Source organism: Mustelus asterias, chromosome 1 (genome assembly GCF_964213995.1).
Source record: "Mustelus asterias chromosome 1, sMusAst1.hap1.1, whole genome shotgun sequence".
NCBI classification, from domain to species: Eukaryota; Metazoa; Chordata; class Chondrichthyes; order Carcharhiniformes; family Triakidae; genus Mustelus; species Mustelus asterias.
In genome coordinates, this window is record NC_135801.1 from 117,212,049 (window position 1) to 117,238,570 (window position 26,522).

The 26,522-nt window shown below is 45.7% G+C and overlaps 1 protein-coding gene and 1 pseudogene across 3 annotated transcripts in view; one reads left to right on the forward strand and one right to left on the reverse strand.

The window, feature by feature from the left end:
• The window catches only part of dlc1 (DLC1 Rho GTPase activating protein), a 476,263-nt gene that overhangs the window by 76,790 nt on the left and 372,951 nt on the right, over positions 1–26,522 (reverse strand). The window lies entirely within an intron of this gene.
• Positions 15,360–15,562, forward strand: LOC144501560 (U2 spliceosomal RNA; annotated as a pseudogene).

Below are 26,522 nucleotides of genomic sequence, written 5' to 3' on the forward strand. Positions count from 1 at the left end.
ATTAATTGCCAGCGCACAGGTTTTCCAGGCTGTCAGCTGGGAGCAGAGTGGGGATTGATGGGGTTGTATAATTGACAGATTGGAAAACCTTTAACTACAAAGCTGTGACAGTGGTTTATTTGCCTAGATGAGGTTTTCAATCACAGTACCTGTTTGGAGTGAGCTTTCACTACTTTAGAGGGGATTTCCAAGACTTTGGAGTATCATTTATGTTACCTTGGACTTTTTCAACTTTGGTCTGAACTGCTAGCACAGATATTAAAGGTTGAAAGGCCTCATTCTGCACCACAACTCTTCCATGTAAATCCTTCTGTGTTTCCCAGCTGTCAGTATAGGAGCAAACATCTGTGTAAGATGACTGTGAGCAATTGGTGAAAGATAGCAATAAGATGGGGCTGAGTGCCAATGGGGGCTGTTTAGGTGGGAATGTGACGAGAGAGAGAGAGAGAGATGAATGAGTGCACCTGCAAGTTGTATTGAAGAGTGTTGTACAGGAGAAGAGTGGAGAAGTCAGGGGCTGACACTTGAATGTATCATGACATGCAACCTTACTCCTGCCCTGATTAAGTTACTGAACGCCTTGTGGCGCTGTATCCAGCACTGTCCTGTCATTCATTTCCAGCTACACCTGCTTGGTTTCACAGGTTGGCCTCTTCCTCTCATCCGTGGGGAACAATATATTTCTTCTAGCCCACTGCATGATCTCTAGGGATACTGCCGAGAACAACCACAAGCTTCCAACAGTACAGTTGCTATCTCTTTACTAAGAGATGTAAAATTAACTCGAATATGTGTGGCTGGGAATCCCAGGAGCAAGAAGCTAATACTGTGCTTGAGTTAAAAAGTCAAAATTCGCTCTCTTTCAGGTTCCCAGCTTGCTGTTGACTTCTTTGGTTCTGGATGGGTTCAAAAATTAATAATCAGCCTGAAAGCACGCTGGTTTAAAGGGTAACTTGAAGAGGTCATGTAACTTTATGCTTAAGATTCACTGCCTAGCCAATGGCGAGCCTTAGCTGAGTGTAACATGCACTGGCGGAAGTCCAAATCTAATCCCCAGTCATTAGTATTTGTGCACATTAAAAGTCAGTTTTGACTTATCAATGTGCCAATGACAGATGTCTGGTCATTTCTGCTGCGGACAGAAATATAAAGGATACAAACTTGATGTTTCACAGAGTTGGAAGGTTCCAGATTTTCGTGAGTGTCGTAAGCTGCTGCCTGAGATAACACAAATATGCACTGCTTTGAGCATGCGAGGTTTAAAGAATTTCTAAGCAATCAGGTCTCATTGAGTTGAAGTGGAATTCTATTGCCCTCATTTATTAAGGATTTGTGAACTTCTTAACTTTCTTCAGAAGACTTCGGAATAAACTAGAGATTGATTTTTCAAAATGTTATTTTGGGCAGGTTTTACTTTCAACATATTAACAACTGTTCATATGAACGATTCCATTTTTACCTTACAAACTGACTGACAAAGGCAATGATTAAATGAATCTGTGGTCTCTTTTGTTGACCTTTGAGCTCCGATTTTGCTTTGGCTGTAGTTGGGCAGAATTCCCATTCTATATCCTTCCCAATTTTACATTCGATTGATCACATTGGAATGTTCACAGCAGGAAAGCTAGGCTAAAATTCAGGCTCCCGGAAGCAAAACACAAGAGAATGTATTTAGTGTGATAGTCGTAGAGGTTTACAGCGTGGAAACAAGCCCTTCGGCCCAACTTGTCCATGCCTCTCTTTTTTTAACCCCTAAGCTAGTCCCAATTGCCGCATTTGGCCCACATCCCTCTATACCCATCTTACCCATGTAACTGTCTAAATGTTTTTTAAAAGACAAAATTGTACCCGCCTCTACTACTACCTCTGTTCTCAATGGGAACATCAAATATTTCCGTTTTTATAAACCTAGCTGGAAAATGAATTGAAATGATCAGGCTCGTTCTGATTGATTTACTGTTGTCATTAGCAGCAAGCCCCCTCCCCCCCCGCCCCTCCCAACCACTCCCCTCCCCCAACCACTCCCCTCCCCCAACCACCCGCCTCCCCCTCCCCCAACCACCCGCCTCCCCCTCCCCCACCCACCTGCCTCCCCCTCCCCCAACTACCCGCCTCCCCCTCCCCCAACCACCCCCTCCTCCTCCCCCAACAACTCCCTCTCCCAACCACGCCCCTCCCCCACTCCCAACCACCCACCTCTCCCCCTCCCCCTCCCCCAATCACCCCCCTCCCCCAACCACCCTCCACCCCCCCCTACTTTATTTTGGATTTAAATTCAGTTAAAATGCTTCTCTTCTGAGAAAGAAAATCAACTTTTGGCTCATGGGTTAATTATTTTGTGTGATACTTTGGAAAATGCACAAACAATGGCCTTCTGACCATTTTTGTATTAAGTCTACAGGACTGAAATGTCAGTATAAGTGCTGGGATGTGCTGTTAAAGACCTTTGCCCCTGACCTTATCTGAGCAAATACTAGGCACACAGATTAGTGAGGGTGCATCTCAAACTCCCACTGCGTGAAGTGAGCAATGCATGAAAGGTTAGTCGCTCTAGTTGCCTCCAAGAAAATGTCCATTCCATGCCCCCTTTCCACAGAAATTAGTGAGGAAGGTTGAAATCACAACAGACCCCCCAGGGCATGCACCTGGCAAGCAGACCATGGCGGGATGCACAGGTGAAAACAGCCCCAAGGGGGGGGCGGTAAAGGGTCATGCTCAGGCAGTACCCTGGCACTGACAGGGAGCAGTGCTGGGGGAGGGGTGTTCCGTGAGGATTTCTGTTGCATGAGTGGGTGTTCCATGTCCATCATTGGGGAGGAAGGGGGCGGGTGGACTCCATGGTGGTGGACCCTTCGTGGTAGTGATGGTACTGTGTGGGCAGGGAGAGACCTGTGAGGGCAGTGCCAGGGAAGGAGCTCATTGGTGGAGGGGGAGAAGGGGCGAAGTTCTGAGATTGAGGGGGGATGGGGTGGGGGCAGGGGCTGTGTGTTTGTGTATGTGTGTGTGGGCGGGGGGGGGGGGGGGGAGGGGGTGGTTCTATTTTTATCTATTTAATTTGGGATAGCCTTTAGAAAACCTAAGTTGCTGATGGGGCAACTGAAACTGAAAACTCAATCAGAGTCCTGCCCGTCAGCATGAGATCGTGGGACCCAACTCTTAACGTGTTTTGTGGCTAAAAATATTTGGGGCTGGCAGCTTCCACTCTGTTTTTCCCCACCCGCTGCACCACTGTGCAGAGAATTTAGAAAATTCCACCCACTGTTTTTTTTCTATGTAACTGAAAATAATTAAAACATGACGGGAAATTAATATTTATTGGACTCAGTTATAGAAAGAACAGTGCAAACTTTGATTGCAAATTTACCATTGAAGTTAAATAGTACTTCGACTTTGATGTTGTCCAAACTGAAGTGGAACACTCCCCTCAGGAATGTTTTATTCGTTCATCTGGTTCTCCTTCCTCATTAACAACCAATCCCAGTACGAACCAGAACTGTGCAGCTATTACTTGCATTTACAGAGGACTAGAAAGGTCATGCCAGTGATGTTTGTTAAGTAAAAGTGATAAGTAAAATGATACCGCAAAGAAACGTAGTATATTTACCAAATTCTGTTCAAAGTCTTTCTGTCACGAGCTTCCTACAGTACAAGTTTAAACAGTCTGTAAGGTTAAGCTTATCTGTGTTTGACCTTTAGGGACTGCATTAAAGTAACATTTGCTGATTCGCGTTGAGAGGGTCGCTCAAAAGGCATTGAATATCTAAGTCCCTTCATGTTTTTCTGCAATAAATCAACTGTTTGTGATTTATGAAGCTAAATGGGTGGATGAATTTAAACATTTTGTCCCAAGACTGATTATTACCTTGTCAATCATGTCAGAATTTCACAATGGTGATCTATGATCAGTTTGAGATATGTGGATTGATGCCTCCTTTCCTAAGCTAATTTGATCATTTCTCAATGGTTTAGTCATTTATCTTTGAACTGTGACTACAAGGAAGAACTCACAATGTTGCATAACTTTCATGAGGTTGGGCAAATGGTCTCGATGCTGACTGGAATTGTTCCAGTAATGAGGTTAAACAAAAATGTAACATGCAGAAATTTTCATTTGGAATATAAAATTTATTACTTTATCTATCAATTAAAAGATGTTTGTTCATTTAGGCACCAGGATTTTACAGGTCACCAGTAGCCCTGTCCATGGACTTGAAAGTTGGGGGCAACTTCACTTTCAGCTGGGTCTGGGAGTCCAGTCATGCTTTTATGTGCAGCAGGCAATTAAATGCCTGCCACTGGGGCGCCCATCCCTTTCAGGCACAATGTCCCACCCTCAAGAGCTGCTGTCAAATTGGAGGATTGGCAGCTCTTCAGCCCCAGTGACCCACCTGGAGCGGTCGCCACTGCTGAGACTTCAGGCAGGAACACAATGATGTTGGAATGGAGGCGAATGGGGATGTGATTCACCCCAGCAAGTGGGTGGGGGGTGGTTGGTGAGAATGGGGGTGGGGAGAGGTGTGGTGGGGGGAGGATGTTGTCACATGGGTGTCCCTAATCACTGGGGTTGCCCGGTTAGGAACAGCCCCCGAGCCCGCAAGGAAGCCATCAGGGTATGCCTGCAATGATCTGTCCACAAGGCAGTTGGTCCACTAGCTGCTGGTAAAATATCAGTGGCGGCATGAAGAAGCCCTTAAGGCTAAGGTGGAGTAGGCGATTCAGCCTCTTCAGCCTGCTCCGCCACTCAGTAAGCTTATGGCTGATCAATTAGATCAATTGGCCGATGGGTGTGAAGATCTTCTGCCACCATCCTTGCTGCTGATAAAATGCTAGTGGTGAGAGAGAGGTGACAACCACCCTTCCACTCAGTGAAAAACTTCCAATATCTTCATTCTGCACAAGAGAAATATATTATAAAGTATGGCGGGAAAAGGTAATTGGGTCCAATGGAGCCTGTCCCTTACTATCAACTATAAAGTATTCAACCTCTTGTGGACTCCACTCAATGGGGGGAATTTTACCATTTTGAGTCTAAGTGCTGAATCTGGGCGCCAAATAGATCCGCGCCTGGAATCCTCTTTCCAGCGCGCCCATACGTGTTTTGCCGGCTCCGGCCCGATCCGCGCTGTGTGCGGGGCTTAGCGAAGACAGACCGATCGGAGCTCTGAACTGCACATGCGCAGTTCGAAAAAAATCTGACAGAGCGCCGTGCGTGAAAAAAAAAGCAGAAAGCGGAGAGAGTGGCTCTCTGACGTTCATCCTCTGGTCGGGGTGGGGTGGGGGGTGGTGGGGGGGGGGGAATGGTGGGAGGGGAGGGGTATGACCGATCATCCCCTGTGGGGGGAGGAGAGGGGGTGTGACGTATCATCCCCTGGGGGGGGGGGTGGGGGAAGAGAAGGGGTTTGACGTCTCATCCTCTGGACGGGGTGGGGGGTGGTGGGGGGGGGGGGGCGTCGGCTGCCAGTCTGCGGCCGATCCCTCCTGCCGGAGTGGACGTGCGGCCATGCCATCCCACAAAACCTTCAGGATGAAGCAATTCCTCGCTAAGAAGATGAAGCAGAACCGGCCGATTCCACAGTGGGTCCACATGAAAACCGGCTACAAGATCAGTACAAGTCCAAAAGGGATACACCCTCACTGTGGTACACTACCAGCCACAGATTACTCTTCTCTGCAGAGGCAAGAGAGCTGTGGCTGGTAGTGTACCAGTGATGGTGTACCCCTTTACAGGCCCAGCCTGGTCCTTCCCCAGTGTCTCCTCTTGCACTTGTACTGATCTTGTTGCCGGTTTTCATGTGGATCCACCGTGGAATCGGCCGGTTCTGCTTCATCTTCTTAGCGAGGGATTGCTTCATCCTGAAGGTTTTGTGGGATGGCGTGGCCGCACGTCCACTCCGGCAGGAGGGATTGGCCGCAGACTGGCAGCCGACCTCCCCCCGGACCAGAGGATGAGTCACACCCGCTCTCCTCCCTGCCACAGGGGATGATCGGACACACCCCCACCCCTCCCACTCCCCCCAGGGGATGAGACATCACACCCCCTCCCCTCCCACCACCCCCAGGGGATGAGACGTCACACCCCCTCTCCTCTTCCCACCCCCCTCCCGCCCCAACCAGAGGATGACCTGGGTCAGAGAGCCATTGCAGTCTCTGACCCCGCTCTTCGGAGGCTGCAGCGGCGACTTCAGATTTTTATTTTGCAGGTCGATTACAGCGCAGACGCGGATCGGGCAAGAAGACATAGAACATAACAGCGCAGTACAGGCCCTTCGGCCCTTAATGTTACGCCGACCAGTGAAACCAATCTAAAGCCCCTCTAATCTACACTATTCCAATATCATCCATATGTTTATCCAATAACCATTTGAAAGCTCTTAACGTTGACGAGTCCACTACTGCTGCAGGCAGGGCATTCCACGCCCTTACTACTCTCTGAGTGAAGAACCTACCTCTAACATCTGTCCTATATCTCTCACCCCTCAATTTAAAGCTAGGTCCCCTCGTGTTAGCCATCACCATCCGAGGAAAAAGGCTCTCACTATCCACCCTATCTAATCCTCTGATCATCTTGTATGCCACTATTAAGTCACCTCTTAACCTTCTTCTCTCTAACGAAAACAACCTCAAGTCCCTCAGCCTTTCCTCATACGATCTTCCCACCATACCAGGCAACATCCTGGTAAATCTCCTCTGCACCCTTTCCAACGCTTCCACATCTTTCCTATAATGCGGCGACCAGAACTGTACGCAATACTCCAAGTGCGGCCGCCCCAGAGTTTTGTACAGTTGCAACATGAATTCATGGCTCCGAAACTCAATCCCGCTACCAATAAAAGCTAACACACCATATGCCTTCTTAACAACTCTATCAGCCTGGGTGCCAACTTTCAGGGATCTATGCACATGAACACCCAGATCCCTCTGTTCATCCACACTACCAAGTATCTTTCCATTAGCCCAGTACTCTGTATTCCTGTTACTCCTTCCAAAGTGAATCACCTCACACTTTTCCGCATTAAACGCCATTTGCCACCTCTTAGCCCAGCTCTGCAGCTTATCTATGTCCCTCTGTAACCTGCCACTTCCCTCCGCACTGTCTACAACTCCACCAACTTTAGTGTCATCCGCAAATTTACTAATCCATCCTTCTACGCCCTCATCCAGGTCATTAATAAAAATGACAAACAGCAGTGGCCCCAAAACAGATCCTTGCAGTACACCACTAGTAACTGAACTCCAGGATGAATATTTCCCATCAAACTACCACCCTCTGTTTTCTTACAGCTCGCCAATTCCTGATCCAAACCACTAAATCATCTTCAATCCCATGTGTCCGTATTTTCTGCAATAGCTTACTATGGGGAATCTTATCAAATGCTTTGCTGAAATCCATATACACCACATCAACCGCTTTACCCTCATCCACCTCTTTGCTCACCTTCTCAAAGAACTCAATAAGGTTTGTGAGGCACGACCTACCCTTCACAAAACCGTGCTGACTATCCCTAATCAAATTATTCCTTTCTAGGTGATTATAAATCCTATCGCTTATAATCCTTTCCAATACTTTGCCCACAACAGAAGTAAGGCTCACCGGTCTACAATTACCAGGGTTGTCCCTACTCCCCTTCTTGAACAAGAGGACAACATATGCTATCCTCCAGTCTTCTGGCACTGTTCCTGTAGACAATGACGACACAAAGATCAAAGCCAAAGGCTCTGCAATCTCCTCTCTAGCCTCCCAGAGAATCCTAGGATAAATCCCATCTGGCCCAGGGGACTTATCTATTTTTACCCTTTCCAGAATTGTTAACACCTCCTCCTTATGAACCTCAATCCCGTCCAGTCCAACAGCCTGCATCTCAGTACTCCCCTCGACAACACTGTCCCTCCCCTCTGTGAATACCAACGAAAAATATTCATTTAGTGCCTCTCCTATCTCTTCAGACTCCACGCACAACTTCCCACTACTGTCCTTGACTGGCCCTAATCTTACCCTACTCCATACATACCTATAGAAAGCTTTAGGGTTTTCCTTGATCCTACCTGCCAATGACTTCTCATGTCCTCTCCTGGCTCTTCTTAACTCTTTCTTTAGGTCCTTCCTGGCTAACTTGTAATTCTCAAGTGTCCTAACTGAGCCTTCACATCTCTTCCTCTTCACAAGAGATTCAACCTCCTTAGTAAACCACGGTTCCCTCACACGACTGCTTCCTCCCTGCCTGACAGGTACATATTTATCGAGGAGGCGTAATAGCTGTTCCTTGAACAAGCTCCACATTTCAATTGTGCCCATCCCCTGCAGTTTCCTTCCCCAACCTATGCCATCTAAATCTCACCTAATCGCATTATAATTTCCTTTCCCCCAGCTATAACTCTTGCCCTTTGGTCTATACCTATCCCTTTCCATTGCTAAGGTAAACGCAATCGAATTGTGGTCACTATCACCAAAGTGCTCACCTACCTCCAAATCTAACACCTGGTTCATTACCCAGTACCAAATCCAATGTGGCCTTGCCTCTTGTTGGTCTATCTACATACTGTGTCAGGAAGCCTTCCTGCACACATTGGACAAAAACTGACCCCTCTCAAGTACTCGAACTACAGCTTTTCCAAGACGGTAAAGTGGGATTTGGCGGTAGAGTTGGGCGCGCGGTTCATTCAGTCGATTTAAATGCATGCAAATGCATTTAAATCGTCGGGCCGCCCGATTTGGGCGCGGGTCCAGTAAAGCCGCGATCTGCTCGGAATCGGTTGCAGATTGCGGTATAGGCCCGACGCCCAACTTTACTGCGAAGTTTTGGTAAAATCAGGCCCAATGTATTCAATGCCCACAGGCGAGTAAAGAGTACATAGGTAAATGCTTCAAGACGACAAAACCAAAATTTTGTACTGACCTCAGGATATCGGTCTAACATTACAACCTACATTCTTCAGCCCTGACTGGTTGCATTCCATAGATGTCATTCCATAGTCCCAGCAGAACTACAACTCATAGCTGACAACCTTGGCAGGAATCAAAACTGCTGAAAACTATTAACGATCAGAGACAGTGCAAAATTACCAATATCTTCATTATCTGTTTTCTTCACAAGATGAATATATTACAAGGTCACTGCAACATGAAACATTGGGATATGTTTTACATACCCTTGGGGTAGTGGGGGGTGGTTTGGTAAGTAAAATAGGGCAGGTGCCCATCCTACCACCTTCCTGCCCACCCTGGAGCACACCTCCATAATACAGGAGGTGCGCAGGAAGGTGGTAGGATGGGCATCTGCCCTATTTACACACACGCACACACACACGCAACCCACCTGCCATATTTAAATAGATATCAATTGGGCTTGTGAACAAGTCAACTGACCCCAATAATATGCTGCCCATGCCATTAAACAGTTGACATGGGCAGTTGGGCAGGAGTGGGCACCTCAACCTTTAAAGCAAATATTCCAAGGGATTGGCTGGCAGGTCCGAACAGTGGAACTTGCTCCCCAACTATATCTGTACTTATCCTTATAACCTTCAATTCACTCCCAAACCACATATGAATTTGTTCCTTATTAAGGAAGTTAATCCATATGATAATAATTGCTTTTGGCTGAAAGATGATACCTTAAACTTACAACCATACCTTCAATTTAAACAGGAATGCAATTGCTACTTCTCCAGTTACTTCAGTTCAATTGGCTTTCCCTTTAGTTCCCATTTCTTAAATGAATTTGTTAATTTTAAGTCAATTTCCATCTGTTATAATCTTTTATACATACTTTCTAAAATATATATACTTTTCAAATTCTTTGTTATTTTCATAATGCATCTCGGTTTTCAAAACCCTGGGTGAAATCTTATCAAAAAGCGGCAGAGTGTTGGTTCTGGGACGAAACACGAATCAGGCTGAATCTTATGCGTCATTAGCGATAATTTTTATGCCCATGAATTTCATGTCGCTCCAGTGGTGTGTTCCCTCTAATTCGCCCACCCTGCAATGACTTAACTGTTGCAAGCACTGGGGAGCTCCATATAAACAGCTCCCCAGCACGTGTTCCACAATGACTGCAGGGGATGGCAGGCAAGAAACCCACACCGTGCTTTTCGGAGGGGGCTCTCACCAGGATGCTGGATGGAGTGGAGCAGAGGCAGGACACACACTACTCCTGCTCCAGGATATGGACTTCCAGCAGGGTCACCACCCCCACTGGGATGCAGTGACAGTCCTGGTCAGTGCAAGCGCATTCCAGAAGAGTTTGGGACAGCAGTGTCGGAAGAAGATGAATGCTCGTCTTCACTCACCTGTAGTAAATGAACCACCTCCTGTCTCTCTCTGGACCTCCTCGCACCCCCAACCCTTTCTCTCACTCAGTCACCTTGGCCTTTGCCAACATCAGGCACCAGGTCCCCCCTCCCTCGCACAGTCGCCGTGTTCCCCCAGTAGCTGCTCTGCTCCTCACACTCCTGCTCCCACCCAAGCCCCACATCTGCCACACCTTATCACCATCTTAAATGTTAACACACCCAACTACACACTTCCTCTCTGTTTCATTGTAGGACAAACTCAACCACAACAAGCATCAGCGGGCACAGCCAGCTAGAGTCATGCCCGAGTTCCCAACCTTCACGTGTTGAGGAGTGAGCCCTCGAGCTGGCCGGGGAGGAGGAAGAGCGTGCCTGCGCTGCTGGTGAAATGGGGGCAGCAGAGAAATGTGAGAATCCTCAACACATAAGCTGCCATTCCTCAAGTCTCAAGCGAATGTTTCCTCCTGTAATGGACTGATGCCATGTCCCTTCTCTTGTAGGCCGGCCAGCGGAAAAGACCGGACCATCCTCACACCCCTGAACCCATTGGACTCCAGCAGTCTAGAGGGGACCTCTCTAACCCCAGCATTAAAGAGGCATCACAACTGTCACCGGCACATGGCACCAGTGCAGGTACTCACACCTTGGTGAGTCCACTAAGTAGCCAGGCTTCTGGGTCACTCACTGTGAAGATCCACAGGAGGCAGGGACATCCCAGGGATCAGGCACTCGGAGCGATGCTGGAGCCCAGAACTCTGCTGAGCCCCTGGATCCGGTCATCCCTGAGCTGCTGAAGCTGCAAAGGCAGAATGATGAGTATCAGGAAGGGATGACAGCAGCCCTTCTCAGAGTGCAAGGCCAATTGGAGGAGTCCCCTCGCCTTCTATCCAAGGAGAGCCAACACTGCGAGGGTGGCATCTGCAGTGGAGACCTTGGTGGAGGGCATGCACTCCATGACAGGAGATGTCCGTACCATGGTGCAGGGCTTCAACTGCACGGTATAGGCACTGTTGGGAATCCATGAGCGTCAGCGCCAGAGGTCGGTGGGACTTAGGATCTCACTCCAGCTGCCTCTCCATCCCAAGGAGGAGCACAGGGGCCCCTGGGAACTGGCAGAGAAGAGGATCGGGAGAACCATAGCCTGGAGCCCTCCAACTAGGGGACCTGGATGTCTCCAGCCCATCTAACACCCCCCTTCCTGTGAGCGACACATCTTCAGCCCCTGACACCGAGGAAGGCAGCAGTCAATCATCCGTACTGCCCAAAAGGAGGCCTGGACTCTCAAGGTGCCAGCCCCACGGGGCCGCCCGCCAAGGTCATCTCAGGTAAAAGGGTGTGGAAGTCAGCTTGAAGCTGTGGATCCTGGGGATACACCAAGACATAGTGGGAGGGTCAGGAAGATTAGGAAACTGCAGGCACTTAGTGGGCATGGCTGAATATAGGCACTAGTGTAGATAGGTCACCATTTTGTTTTGAATATTTGGCAACGTATTTCACTTTGTTCACGCACAGAGCCTCCGCCCTGTCTATTCATGCCACCAAGCTTGGGGGAACCACCATGCTCACCCGGTGCCTCATCCCTGAGCATTGTGAGAATGACAGTGCTATGTCCCTCCCATCCCCCACTAAGGAAGGGAACTCCCTCAGCTGCGATATGGCCAGGAACCCAGGAATGAAGACACGGGAAGTGCTGCCTGCTTACCAGCCTTCACAACCCCTTTAGAGCAAGGGGGCGTCCTGACATGAAGGGAAGGTAAGGCCTGTAAGTGACCTCCCCCCAACCCCTCTCCCTGAAATAGCGATTCTGGGACCCCCATCCCCACTCCCGAGTTGAACTTATCTGTGTTCCCCAATCATCTCCAGTGCCCTCTGAGCAGTGCACACCGCGGAGGGTGCTGGCTGCCTGAGCGCTCACCTCCAAAATCCCTCTTGAAGGTGAAGGTGCCAGGTTCATACTTATGTAGACCTGTTGTAAATGGTCACGCCGGTACCCAATGAATAACTGTGAGGGGGGAGGAGGGGTGGTGGGAGGGGGGAAATCCTAGAGAGGGTGCTCGCTAATGACATGCTAGTGTATTAAAACGAGCTTTCTGAGGTCCTGCGGCGTGTTTCACACTACTCCACCGGCGAGGGATCGGTAGAACAGATAGGGCGGCACGATGGCACAGTGGTGAGCACTGCTGCCTCACAGCGCCAGGGGCCTGGGCTTGATTCCTGGCTTGGGTCTCTGTCTGTGTGGAGAGTTTGCACATTCTCCCCGTGTCTGCGTGGGTTTCTTCCGGGTGCTCTGGATTCCTCCCACACTCCAAATATGTGCAGGTTAGGCGGATTGACCATGCCAAATTGCCCTTTAGTGTCAGGGGGTTAGAAGGGTAAATGCATGGGCCTTGGTGGGATTGTGGTCGGTTCAGACTTAATGGGCCAAATGGCCTCCTTCTGCACTGTAAGATTCTATGATTCTATGAACTCTGAAACTCACCGGCATGAACCACGCTCTCTGGATTTTGAATACATGCCACCATGCGCACAGCTGGAGAGAGCAGGCTCAAAATTGGCCCGTGTGTTTAAAAGGGCAAGAAATGCTAATGCTGTATGACCAAATAGTGAAGCTCTCTGCTTGTATGTCAACTGAGTTTAAATTCAAATCCAAATACAAGTTATTGAGGGAGGTAGGGAATGGGTGACAACCATACAGAGTAAGAGTAGGAAGGCAGTGCAGGAGTCCCCTGCAGTCAACTCCCTCCAAAACAGACATACCGCTTTGGATGCTGTTGGGGGAGATAGCTCGTCAGGGGAAGGTGGCAGCAGCCAGGTTCATGGCACCGTGGCTGGCTCTGCCTCACAGGGGGACAGGAAAAACAATGGCAGAACTATAGTGATAGAGGACTCAATTGTGACGGCAATGGACAGGTGTTTTTGCAGATACAAATGAGACTCCAGGATGGTATGTTGCTTCCCTGATGCAAAGGTCAAGGATGTCTTGGAATGGCTGCAGGGCATTCTGGAGGGGGAGGGTGAACAGCCAGCTGTCGTGGTGCATAGAGGCACCAGCGATATAGGTAAAAAATGGGATGAGGTCCTACAAGCTGAATTTAGGGAGTTAGGAGTTAAACTAAAAAGTAGGACCTCAAAGGCAATAATCTCAGGATTGCTACCAGTGCCACGTGCTAGTCAGAGTAGGAATGTCAGGATAGCTAAGATGAATACGTGGCTTGAGGGAGGGATTCAAGTTCCTGGGACATTGGAACCCGTTCTGGGGGAGATGGGACCAGTACAAATCGGACGGTCTGCACCTGAGCAGGACTGGAACCAATGTCCTGGGGGAGTGTTTGCTAGTGCTGTTGGGGAGGCTTTAAACTAATGTGGCAGGGAGGTGGGAACTGATGCAGGAAGTCAAAGGGAAGTAAATTGGGGACAGAAACAAAAGGCAGTAAAAGGAAAAGCGGAAGGCAGAGAAATCAAAGACAAAAATCAAAAAGGACCACAGTGCGAGTATAGAGACTGTGGAGAACTCAATGAATGGGTCCAGTAAGGCTAAGAGAAATAAAATGCAGGAAGAATGTACAAAACATGACAGGACAGATGGTCTGTGGTGTGTTTGCTTTAATGCAAGGAGTATGACAGGTAAGGTGGATAAACTTAAAGCTTGGATTACTACATGAAACTATGATGTTGTGGCAATTACGGAGACTTGGGTGAAAAAAGGGCAGGACTGGCAATTTAGCATTCCAGGATTTAGATGCTTCAGGCGAGATAGAGAGGGTGACAAAAGAGGTGGGGCTGTTGCTTTGCTGATTAGAGAGAATGTCACAGCTATACAGAGGGAGGACACCTTGGTGGGATCATGTAGTGAGACCATTTGGGTAGAACTCAGGAACAGGAGCGGTGCAATCACACTGTTGGGGCTGTACTACAGACCTTCCAACAGCCAATGTGAAGTGGAGGAACTGATATATCAGCAGATTATGGGAAGATGTAAAAACAACAGGGTTGTTGTGATGGGTGATTTTAACTTCCCCAACATAGACTGGGATTCCTTTAGTGTCATGGGCAAGGACGGGGCAGAGTTTGTTCAGTGTGTCTAAAAGTGCTTTTTGGGGCAATATGTAAATAGTCCAACTCGGGAAGGAGCTTTCTTAGACTTGGTTCTGGGAAATGAGCCTGGACAGGTGATTGATGTCTCAGTGAGGGACCATTTTGAAAACAGTGATCACAATTGTAGAAAACGATCAAAGTAGTCCCAGAGTGAAAGTACTAAACTAAGGGAAGGCTAACTATGATAGTATTAGACAGGAGCTGGGGAATGTAGACTGGGAGCGGCTGTTTGAGGGTAAATCCATATCCGATATGTGGGAGTCTTTTAAAAGTATCGCTTCTCGGCCTTTTGGCGAAGATCAAGTGTAGTATGGATTGGATGCTGCACTTGGTTGAGGTCATTGGGTTACATTGAAGCTTCATATGTTTCATATGAAGCAATTTTTAAAAGCTGCATCTCGGCCTTTTGGCTAAGATGCAAATGAGCTCAAGTCTTGGAGGAGGTGTTGCTTTGCTCCTCCAATCAACTTGGCTCATGTAGATCAGGCCCAGGACAGGGTGATTTGGTCGCTCGCCCTGTCTTGTCAGCCTGGATCTGGAATGTCTCAACTTGTTGAGACTCTGAATTGGATTTGATTTGATTGAATTGGAAAAGTATTTTTAAAAAGTATCACTTCTCTATCACTCTTTAACCTGGTGTTGTTAAACTTCTTACTGGGAACATTAAACACAGGTTAAAGAGATGTGTATTGTCTCCAGACAGAACAGCTGGTGAGATTCTGCAAGACCAGGGGCAAGCTGTGGGGGTTACTGATAATGTGACATAAATCCAACATCCCGGTTTAGGCCGTCCAGGTTTAGACCTGGCTGGCTGTGGAAATTTGCATTCTGGTTGGTGTTCTGTGGCTTGGTTTCTGTGTCTGTGCACTGTTGGAGAGCAGAGACCACTCCATCTGACGAGGGAGCGGCAAGCTCCGAAAGCTTATGGTATTTGCTACCAAATAAACCTGTTGGACTTTTTTTTAAAAAGTGTCGCTTCTCGGCCTTTTGGCTAAGATCAAGTGTAGTATGGATTGGATGCTGCACTTGGTTGAGGTCATTGGGTTACATTGAAGCTTCATATGTTTCATATGAAGCAATTTTTAAAAGCTGCATCTCGGCCTTTTGGCTAAGATGCAAATGAGCTCAAGTCTTGGAGGAGGTGTTGCTTTGCTCCTCCAATCAACTTGGCTCATGTAGGTCAGGCCCAGGACAGGGTGATTTGGTCGCTCGCCCTGTCTTGTCAGCCTGGATCTGAAATGTCTCAACTTGTTGAGACTCTGAATTGGATTTGATTTGATTGAATTGGAAAAGTATTAAAAAAAAGTTAGTTGTTAACAATTCAGGACAAGTATGTCCCTGTAAAGTGAAGGATAAAGATGGAAAGATTCAGGAACCCTGAATGACAGGAGAGATTGTGAGCTTAGTGGAAAAGAAGAAGGAAGCATACATACATTTCAGCAAATTGAAAACGGATAAGGCTCTTGAGGAATACAAAGATAGCAGGAAGGAGCTTAAACAGGGACTTAGGAGGGCAAAAAGGGGCCATGAAATGTCCTTGGCAGGCAGGATTAAGGAGAATTTCAAGGCTTTTTATTCGTATCATAGAATCCCTACAGTGCAGGAGGAGGCCATTCAGCTCATCGAGTCTGCACCGACCATAATCCCCCCCAGGCCCTATCCCCTTAACTCTACTTATTTACCCAACTAACTCCCTGACACTATGGGGCAATTTAGCATGGCCAATCAACCTAATTCGCACATCTTTGGAGTGTGGAAAGAAACCGGTGCACCCGGAGGAAACTCGCGCAGACACAGGGAGAATGTGCAAACTCCACACAGACAGCGACCCAAGCCGGGAATCTAGCCCAAGTCCCTGGCGCAGTGAGGCAGCAGTGCTAACCACTGTGCCGCCCCAATATATAAGTATATAAGGAGGAAGAGGGTAGCTAAGGAAAGGGTAGGTCCACTCAAGGACTGTGGAGGGAATTTGTGTTTGGAGCCAGATGAGGTCCTTAATGAGTACTTTGCATCAGTATTCACGAAGGAGAAGAATATGGTAGATGGTGAGTGTAGGAAGAAAGATGTTGACATTCTAGGACATGTTGAGATAAAAAGGAAGGTGGTGTTGGAGGTTTTAAAAAACATTAAGATGGGGAAGTCCCCAGGGCCAGATAGGGTCTATCCTAGAATACTGAGAGAGGCGAGGGGAGAAATTGCTGAGGCCTTGGCCAAAACCTTTGTATCCTCTAGTCACAAGCGAGGCATCAGAGGATTGGGGAGTAGCGAACATTGTTCCTTTGTATAGGAAGGGCTAAAGAGACAATCCGGGAAATTACAGGCCTGTGAGCCTTACATCAGTGGTGGGAAAGTTATTGGAGAAGATTCTTAGGGACAGGATGTACTCACATTTGTAAGAGAACAGGCTTATTAGCAATAGGCAGCATTGTTTAGTGAAGGGGAGGTCATGTTTCACAAACTTGATTGAGTTCCTTGAGGAAGTGACAAGAAAATATTGACCAGGGCAGAGCAGTGGATGTTGTGTACATGGACCTGAGTAAAGCCTTCGATAAGGTTCCTCATGGCAGGCTGATACAGAAGGCGAAGTCGTATGGGATCCAAAGTGAGCTGGTAAAATGGATACAAAACTGGCTTGGGCATAGAAAGCAGTGAGTAGCAGTTGAAGGGTACTTTTCTAAATGTAGGTCTGTGATAAGCGGTGTTCCACAAGGATCAGTGCTGGGGCCTCTGGTGCTTGTATATATATATATATATATATATATATATATAAATGATTTGGAGGAAAAAGTAGGTGGTCTGATTAGTAAATTATCAGATGATACAAAAATTGAGGGAGTAGCGGAGAGTGAAGAGGATTGTCAGAGGATAGAGCAGGATATAAATCAGCTGGAGACATGGGCCAAAAGATGACAGATGCAATTTAGCCCGGACAAATGTGAGGTGATGTGATTTAGATCAACTGTAGAATGAAAGTATACAGTAAATGGTAGAGCCCTTAGAAATATTAGCATACAGAAGGATCTGAAGGTGACAACTCAGGTGGACAAGGTGGTCAAGAAGGTGTATGGCATGCTGTCCTTCATCGGTCGGGGCATTGAGTATAGGAATTGGAAAATCATGTTGCAGCTGTATAAGACTTTGGTTAGGCTGCATTTAAAGTATTGTGTACAATTCTGGTTGCACACTACCAGAAGGATGTTGATGCATTGGAAAGGGTGCAGAAGAGATTTACCAGGATGTTGCCTGGTTTAGAGGATATGGACCATGAAGAAAGGTTGAACAAACTTGGATTGTCAGAGGATGAGGGGGACCTGATAGAGGTTTACCAGATAATGACAGGCTTGGATAGAGTGGATAGTCAGAGTCTTTTTCCCAGGGTCGAAGGGTCACGTACTCGGGGGCATAGGTTGAAAGTGAGAGGGGGAAAGTTTAAAAGAGATGTAAGGGGCAAGTTTTTCACACAGAGGATGGTGAATGCCTGAAACACGCTGCCGGAGGAGGAGATTCTATAACACCGTTCAAGAGGCATCTGTATTGATATATGAATAGACAGGGAATAGAGGAATATGGACCATCTAGAGGCAAGAAAATATTAGATTAGAGAGGCATCTGTGTCGGCACATACTTGATGGGCCGAAGGATCTGTTCCTGTGCTGTGCTGTTCTTTGTTCGTTCTTTGTTCGAATTCATTGGAATAATCATCCTTCATTCTTAAGAAGCAAATTGCCTATACAACTGTTGGAACAGTGACATTCTTACAGTATAGAACTACTTAGGAAGGGCTAAAGAGACAATCCGGGAAATTACAGGCCTGTGAGCCTTACATTAGTGGTGGGGAAATTATTGGAGAAGATTCTTAGGGACATATTTGGAAGAGAATAGGCTTATTAGTGACAGGCACTTGTATTTGAAGAGGTTCTGAGAAATGCTGGGGATTCGAGTGCTGTGGAATCCATGCTCTTTCTATTGAGGGCTGGATTCCACGTTACTGGCAACAACTAAGAAACAATTGCTTCTGTTTGTTTCCAATTCTTTGAAATCCTGAGGGGAATTTCCATTTTTTAGCCGCTGGTCTTCCCCGATGCAAAATAAAAGAAGCGTTTAGTAGGCACTGTGATGAATGAGGGGGGATCTCAGAATACTGAAAGACCTGGATAGAGTGGATGTGGGGAAGATGTTTCCATTAGTAGGAGACGCTAGGATCCAAGGGCACAGCCTCAGAGTAAAGGGATGACTCTTTAGAACTGAGATGAGGAAGAATATCTTCAGCCAAAGGGTGGTGAATCTATGGAGTTCATTGCCGCAGAAGGCTGTGGAGGCCAGGTCATTGAGTATCTTTAAGGCAGAGATAGATAAGTACTTGATTGGTAACGGGATCAAAGTTTACAGGGAAAAGGTGGGAGAATGGGTTGAGAAACTTATCAGTCATGATTGAATGGCGGAGCAGACTTGATGGGCTGAATGGCCTATTTCTGTTCTTATATCTTATGGTCTTATGTCAAGACCTTTAAAGAGTTGGTACATAATTACTGGGCATGAAAATCATCAAGACAGGTGAATTAGTCCCTTTAGAAAGATTTTTCCAATTTGCTGTTTGACGGGCAGCTCCAAATGCTCAGAATGCTTGTTAGGAATTTGGGAATGGAACTCCACAGGCTCCAAATGATTTTCATCATTTAGGGATGGAAGATCCTGTGGGGCTTTGCTGATTGCTGTGCCTGCCCTACAAATATGTACTTTTGGCACATGGAGCTCCAGGTGGAAATTTGGATCCATAAAATTTATCTACTATACTGCAACCACGTCTGTAACTTAGGTTGATATAGGCTGGATTCTCCGATCTCATTCACCCCGCCCCCGAGAATGGAGAATTTGGCGCTCAGCCAAAACTCCATTCACTGCAGTGGCACCCGAGAATCCCAGCCGCAGGCGAGGTCAGAGGTTTCCGGCAACAGGATTGGAAATTATGGGGAGGTGTAATTCCTGCCCCCTTCGCTCATGAGCCTGCTGACTCAGATGTCAGCTGCCCTGTGGCAATAATACACCGGCAGCAACCTTTCAGAATGGGTCTTCTGCCCTGATCTCGGAAGAAATCCAGCCCGAGAGTGCTGCTGGCCAACCTGACTGTGGTCCCAGCAGCACCAGGATCAAGCGAGTGGTGGACACTGCTAGGGTTACAGCCAGTCCCTAATGAAGAAAAGTCATGGAGCCTGGACTCAGAGTTAAGTCTGGTATTTTGTACTGATCTGGCTGTGTGGCCCAGGAGAGGAGGCTGGGTTAGAGAGGCTAGGGGGAAGGGTAATAGGTGTGATGGGTGGTGGGATGCCTCCAATAGGAAGAGGAGAGATCCTAAAAGTGGCAATCCCTTCTTGCCTGGCAGTAACCGTGCAGTGAAAGCTTCTGGGCTACCTGCCTGGCCTCCGCCTTTCCCTGCCACATGTAAAATAGCAGTGGAGGTGGAATGCAGCAATGGCCAATTAAGGTTCTCACTAGGCCTAAGGTTGGACAGCCGCCTGGTGCCTTCCCTGCTCAGTGTAATGTAAGAAATAGGTCAGCGGTGGGAAGAAAGGTGGTGGGAAGGTCACCCACTTCATTTTTTTCAAATATGCCAGCAGTGGCTGTGATAATAGTGTCTACAATATAGGAAAAACATGTCAAATGCCTACACAGAGGTTGAGTTTAAAATGGATGCTGAGCCAATATTAGGAGGGGTGATTAAAAGCTTGGTCAAAGAGTTAGGTCTTAGAAAAGATTTTAAAGAAGGATCCTGAGATGGATAGAAAATGGGGTTTAGAGTGCAAATTCCAGAGGTTATGGCTGGCCAACTGAAGACATGGGCCAGAATTCTCCCATCCCGCCCGCCACTGGAATTTTAGCAGGCGGATTGTGGAGAATGTGAAACGCCATCGACGGTCGAGCGGGAATTTCCGGCTTTTAGACCAGTGTGGCTGAGAATTCCGCATGGTCACCAATGATGGGGTGTGAAAAGGGAAATGCACAAGAGGCCAGAATTAAAAGAATGCAGAGCTTGTGGATGGTGTTGGAGGGATGGAGTAATTAGAGAAATAGAGAGGAAATATAAAATGTATTTTTTATAAATAACCGCAATCCTTAATGTAATGACTTCATTTAGAATAGACAATTGAGGAATGTTGGAATGTCAAAGTGACATTAGATTTACAGAAAATTTTTTTTCTTTATTATTTTGGGTTCATATTATGACAAGTTACATGATAAATGTTGAATAATGTAAGAAGACATTGCTTATTTCTCCAGGAAAGCACCATTATTTAATTAAAGGGACTCTGTCACATACGGAAATATGTTGGTATATATTTTCCTATATCTGTAAGCCAAAGTATGAGTAGCAAAAACTGTAACTTGTACTTTGGCTTGACGACTCACGTTATAAACATCTCAGAATGTATCACGGGGCAAACGGGGAGATGGAGCTAAGTAAATTATGCGAGAAGCAAAATGGATGCCAAATGTAATATTTTTTAGAAGGTGATATAAGACCATGAGACACAGGAGCAGAAGTAGGCCATTTGGCCCATCAAGTCTGCTCTGCCATTAAATGAGATCATGACTGATCTGATATGATAATCCTCAACTCCACTTGCCTGCCTTATCCGCATAACCCTCGATTCCCTTACTGATTAAAAATCTGTCTCAACTGTAAACATATTTAATGACCCAGTCTCGATAGCCCTTGCAGTAAAGAATTCCACAGATTCATTACATTCTAAGAAATGAAATTCCTCATCATTTCTGTTGTAAATGGGCAACTCCTGACTTTGAGATTATGTCCTTTGGTCCTAGACTCTCCCATAAAGGGAAACAACCTCTCAGCATTTAGCTGTCAAGTCTCCTGAGAATCCTATATGTCTCAATAAGGATGCCTCTCATTCTTCTGAACTCCAGTGAGTACAGGCCCAACCTACTCAACCTCTCCACATAAGAAAATTCCTCCACACGCAGGATCAACAGTGAGAACCTTCTCTGGATTGCATTCCAGTATATCTTTCCTTAGATAAGGGGGACCAAAACCTCTCACAATATTCCAGGTGCGGTCTAACTAGTGCCTTGTTATAGTTTTAGTAAGACTTCCCTATTTTCATATGGAAAACATAGTGGGGTTGTAACTAATTCTTGAAAACCAACTTTGGATAGGAAATGTGAATAGCTTCTTGGAGCTGGAGACTTATTCTAGTTAGCTTGGAGATAATATGCCTTTAGATTGCATGCCAAGCAATCAGAGGACTTATTTTCAGAACGTACAATGCAATGTCAACAGGCCATTCATTCTGTGTACAACCGAACCAAGGTTCTGACTTTTCTGAAATGGTTGAATTTTAGTTTTGATTACCACTTTCCTGGAATTATGATTGAATCTGGACTTCATGGAGCATTCCTACAAACCATGACTGCAGCCATGAGTACAATCTGTTTCTATTATAGGATATTCTCTGCAGTGTAAAATCTACATTTATTTAAACAACTGTCAATTAATTTTTCATAAGATAATTCTTGATGAGGATGTAATTTAGCCCATTTAATTCATCCATCCTGAACAACAACAACTTGTAGTTAAATAGAGACTCCAAAGTCCCAACATTTCTCCCCATTTGTTTCTTCAAAGATCCCATGGATTTGCCTCAAATGCTTTTTCTGGAACACATGTTGGACTTTTTTGGGCTGGGATCTTAATACATTCAAAACACATCCAATTAAAATCTCACCCCTTTGTGTGAGAGGAATTCCCTAATTTCAATCTTAATTTTACCTTTTACTAATTAAAACCTGTGGTCGAAAGTCTTCGGAATTCACGCCGGCAGGATTCTCTGATCTCACCAGCAGCGCACCCCCTGCCACGGGTTTCCTGTTGGTGTGGAGTGGCTTCAATGGGAATTGACAGCGGACGGAACAGAAGTTCTGTCAGTGAACGGCGCACTCCCTCCCACCGTTAGGAAAAACGCAGGAGGCTCGAGAATCTTACCCTGTGACCCCCGTCTAACTTTGAAAGCTGCCATTTTAAACTGGTTGTGACTTATTGGTGGGAATTGCAATCTTTTTCAATGTCTAGGATGGCCCATACAGACCAGTGAAAGCCCAATTGCATCACTTGTCTGAATCACTAAAACATTGGACGCCCTGAATCCAATGGCAAGTGCTTATAGCAATGTTGTTTTTAAGAGGTGTGGATCAATACAAACATAAGAAGTAGGAGCAGGAGTAGGCCATCTGGCCCCTTGAGCCTGTTACGCCATTCAATAAGATCATGGCTGATCTTTTCATGCACTCAGCTCCACTTACCTGCCCGCTCACCATAACCCTTAATTGCTTTACTGTTCAAAAATGTATCTATCCTTGCCTTTAAAACATTCAATGAGGTAGCCTCAACTGCTTCATTGGACAGGGAATTCCACAGATTCACAACCCTTTGGGTGAAGAAGTTCCTCCTCAACTCAGTCCTAAATCTGCTCCCCCTTATTTTTCCCCCTAGTTTTAGTTTCACCTGTCAGTGGAAACAACCTCTCTGCTTCTATCTTATCTATTCTCTTTAAAATCTTATATGCTTCTATAATACCTCATTCTTCTGAATTCCAATGAGTTTGGTCCCAGTCTACTCAAGTCTCTCCTCATAAGCCAACCCTCTGCACTCCAGAATCAATACAACCTCTGTTAGTGATATGTATCACCTCAGAAAGCAGTGCTGAAGTACCCAAGCAGTGCTGATGTACCCAAGAAGCAAAACTATTGGACTATTTTCAACAAAGTCTGCAGGCTTGAAGATAACTGTACTAAAACCCAATTCTTTATCAACCCAATCATGAACATTCTCCCTATTTACTTGAAACTATTGAGTGTCTTTCCCTGCCAGTTTTAAATTAATCAGCAGAGTAAGATAAAGTACTCTCCCTGTTATAAGCAGCTGATGTTTTGCATGCTATTTTTGTGTTGATTGTGGTTTTATCAACCTTCTGCATTTTTATTACCAGTCCTGAACATTTCTTGATAACTGATGTATGCATGAAGCCAGAAAATAAAATGTTTCATGTTTTTTGCAAAGACAAACAAAATCTGACAATTATTTTAACACCACTTCTCATAATTTGTTGGCGTCACAAATAAGAAGCCATTTTCTGTAGACAAATCTGAATACCTATTTTAGCTATTGGTTTTCACAATGTTACCTGATAAACAGAGAGAAGATACTGATTGTGTTAGCTCATTTGTAGATCCCTTGTAGTATCAAAATTGCTTTCCTAATTAAGAAATCTCTCTGCACACAGTCGTGCTCTGTACAGGCATATCATATTACAAAAGTCGATACTTTTAAAATTGGACACAAACAAGCTTTTAAGATGGTTGCCACAAAGCATGTGACTTTTGGCATTTGGATTACAGACAGTATCAAGTCTTTGGCCCACACCTAATTAAATGTGGACAAAAATGAAGGTACCTCACAGCCATCCATGAAATTTACGCATCTCATTGTTTAAGGATGGGCCAACATCTGAAGACAATGGAGTTTCCAGACTGCCTATCTCCATTTCTCATACTGGACAAAAAGGGAGATCAAAACAATATGGCCACTGTCAACTTCCCATTGTGTCACAATGGCCTCCCCATCCAAACAAGACTGGGTGAGCTTCAGAAATGTTAACTCAGCAGTCATGTGATCAAAACTGGGTTTATTATTCCAGGTCCCAGCAGCTACATCTGAAGAATCAGTTATCGCCTAATCTAAGAATCATACTCTGAAACCAGAAGTCATCATTGAGCCAAAGTACTAAACCTGTTCCAGTTTCAAAGTTCACCTGAGAACCAACCTCCCAAATGCTCGACTGCAAGAACCTCACAACCTTCTGTGAACCCTTTGCTTTATGAAACCCTCACTTCATCTTTAAATCATCAAACCCATTCAAAAAAACCACAGGCTGCCACGTGGGAGACCAGAAATTGTAAATCAGAGACCAAATTAACTGTAATCTGTAAAAATGTGTTATCAGGCTAAGTTTGTGAATTTAAACACTCAAAAGCTTGCTGCTGAATTATTTAGTTGAAATACACGCTTCAAAGGTAAGAATTTGCCGAATGTAGGTAGTAAGAGAACACATACATTCTGTTGTGACAAGTCAAATTCAGTGTATGAATTGCTTTGAGACATTTTAATTAAATATTATATAAATGCAAACTTTTTCTCCTTCTCATGGGGGAAAACATTTACCAAATGTTAGTTAAGTTAAAATGATTTGTAATATAATGATTACATCTATGTGTAATGTTATCACACTTAAATGGCTAAATTGCACATTAAGCAATTGATTATTTTTGAAGTCCAGCGATTGTTACGCGGGCAAAATCGGATTCCTATTCGCTGTTGTGAACAAAGTGAACTTATACTATTTAGTATAGCTGAAATCAATCAGAAAGTTTTGTTTATATTGAATTTTCTGAAGTGTTAGAAATGGTGATTCCAGATACTGGTGGGATCAGGCTACTTTGGCCAACAATGCCATCTTTTTCTCCCCTTTGTTTTAATATATAAACAGGATAATCATGGAGAAACACCAGACATTCAGAGCCACTGACTAACGTGGCTCAGTCACATAAACATAGCATCACAAGTGTTGCTATATTCACTTGATCCTTACTTTCGTGAGAAATGCTTCCCACAGTTCTTCTCAGAGATTCTGAAAACCATTCTCATATCAAACTGCACATTTCTGTCGTGAATTTGGAATGCATTCTACACATTAAGGCTTTCCAGAGTTGTTGGCCCTATGATTATAAATCCTGTCATGTACAAGTTCTGTATTTTGGCCATAAATGTTCAACAATGCAGTGTAGCACTATGGGAGGGTATGGTCACTCCCTACACGGTGCGCACATCAGCATTCCATGGTGATGTCTTGACTGAGAACAACTAATGCACAGCTCACACTGAATGAAAGTACATTGTTGCACTGGCATGTGCTGTCAACATGATCTATGGTTCAAGTAAGAGAGTAACTGCCAGGGATAAGGGGTTACATGGCTGCCCAAAAAAATAGTAGCTACTTGCCGGTTACTGAAAAAGAGTAATATTAAGCCAATGTGTGTAAAGGCATAAAGGTTAACAATTATACAATCCATTTTTGAAACTTTTTACATGCTCCTATTGCTCACTAAAGGAATATTTCTGAATGTTATTGACTATTTTTTTCCAATACTTCTTCATCGCCATCATTTGTGTAATGTTATTGATTAAAATCAACATTTTAAAATATTCAGCAAGGAATAAACTATCCAATCAGTTCCATCGAGTTCCCTGATATACCATCCGGGCGCAGAGCAAAGTCAAATTGGGCAGAGGCAAGGAGAAGTGGGGGCATCCGATTCCAGATTCCCGATCCCAATCCCATTGTCTGTGGGATGAGGGTGTGAGTTGCAATCCCACACTCAGTAATTACACAATGGTGGCTCCAAGTGGGGTTGGCGATTTTGAATCCTCTACAATTCTCATTCCCAGCTTCATGGAGGAGGCATCTCCGCAACATTCTGAAGGGTGACACGGTGGCACAGTGATTAGCACTGTTGCCTCACAGCGCAAGGGACCCGGGATCAGTTCCCGGCTTGGGTCACTGTGTGGAGTTTGCAAATTCTCCTCGTGTCTGTGTGGGTTTCCTCCAGGTGCTCTGGTACAGTCCAAAAGACGTGCTGGTTAGACTGAATTCTCCCTCTGTGTACCTGAGCAGGCGCCGGAGTGTGGCGACAAGGGAATTTTTACAGCAACTTCATTGCAGTGTTAATGTAAGCCTACTTGTGGCACTAATAAAATAAAACTTTAAAAAAAAAGGGCCATTGAAGCCAGGAGCTTAAAATACCCAAGAATGGGGTTGTGGTCAGGGACAACTCGGTTAGGCTTGGCCTCTCTAATTTTTAATTTTATACTTATATCTCCAAGGACACCCCCATGTTGAGGCACCCTCTTGGTCCCTAACCTGCCTCAGCTGTGCTTACCTCTCCCAGGAAGGCTGCTGAGGTGCTCGAACTGCTGGCCCTCTGATTGGGCATCAGGAGCCCGCTTGCCATCCTTAACAGCAAACCCCGAGGCAGCCAATGAGGAGGCAGCCTCCTGTAAAATT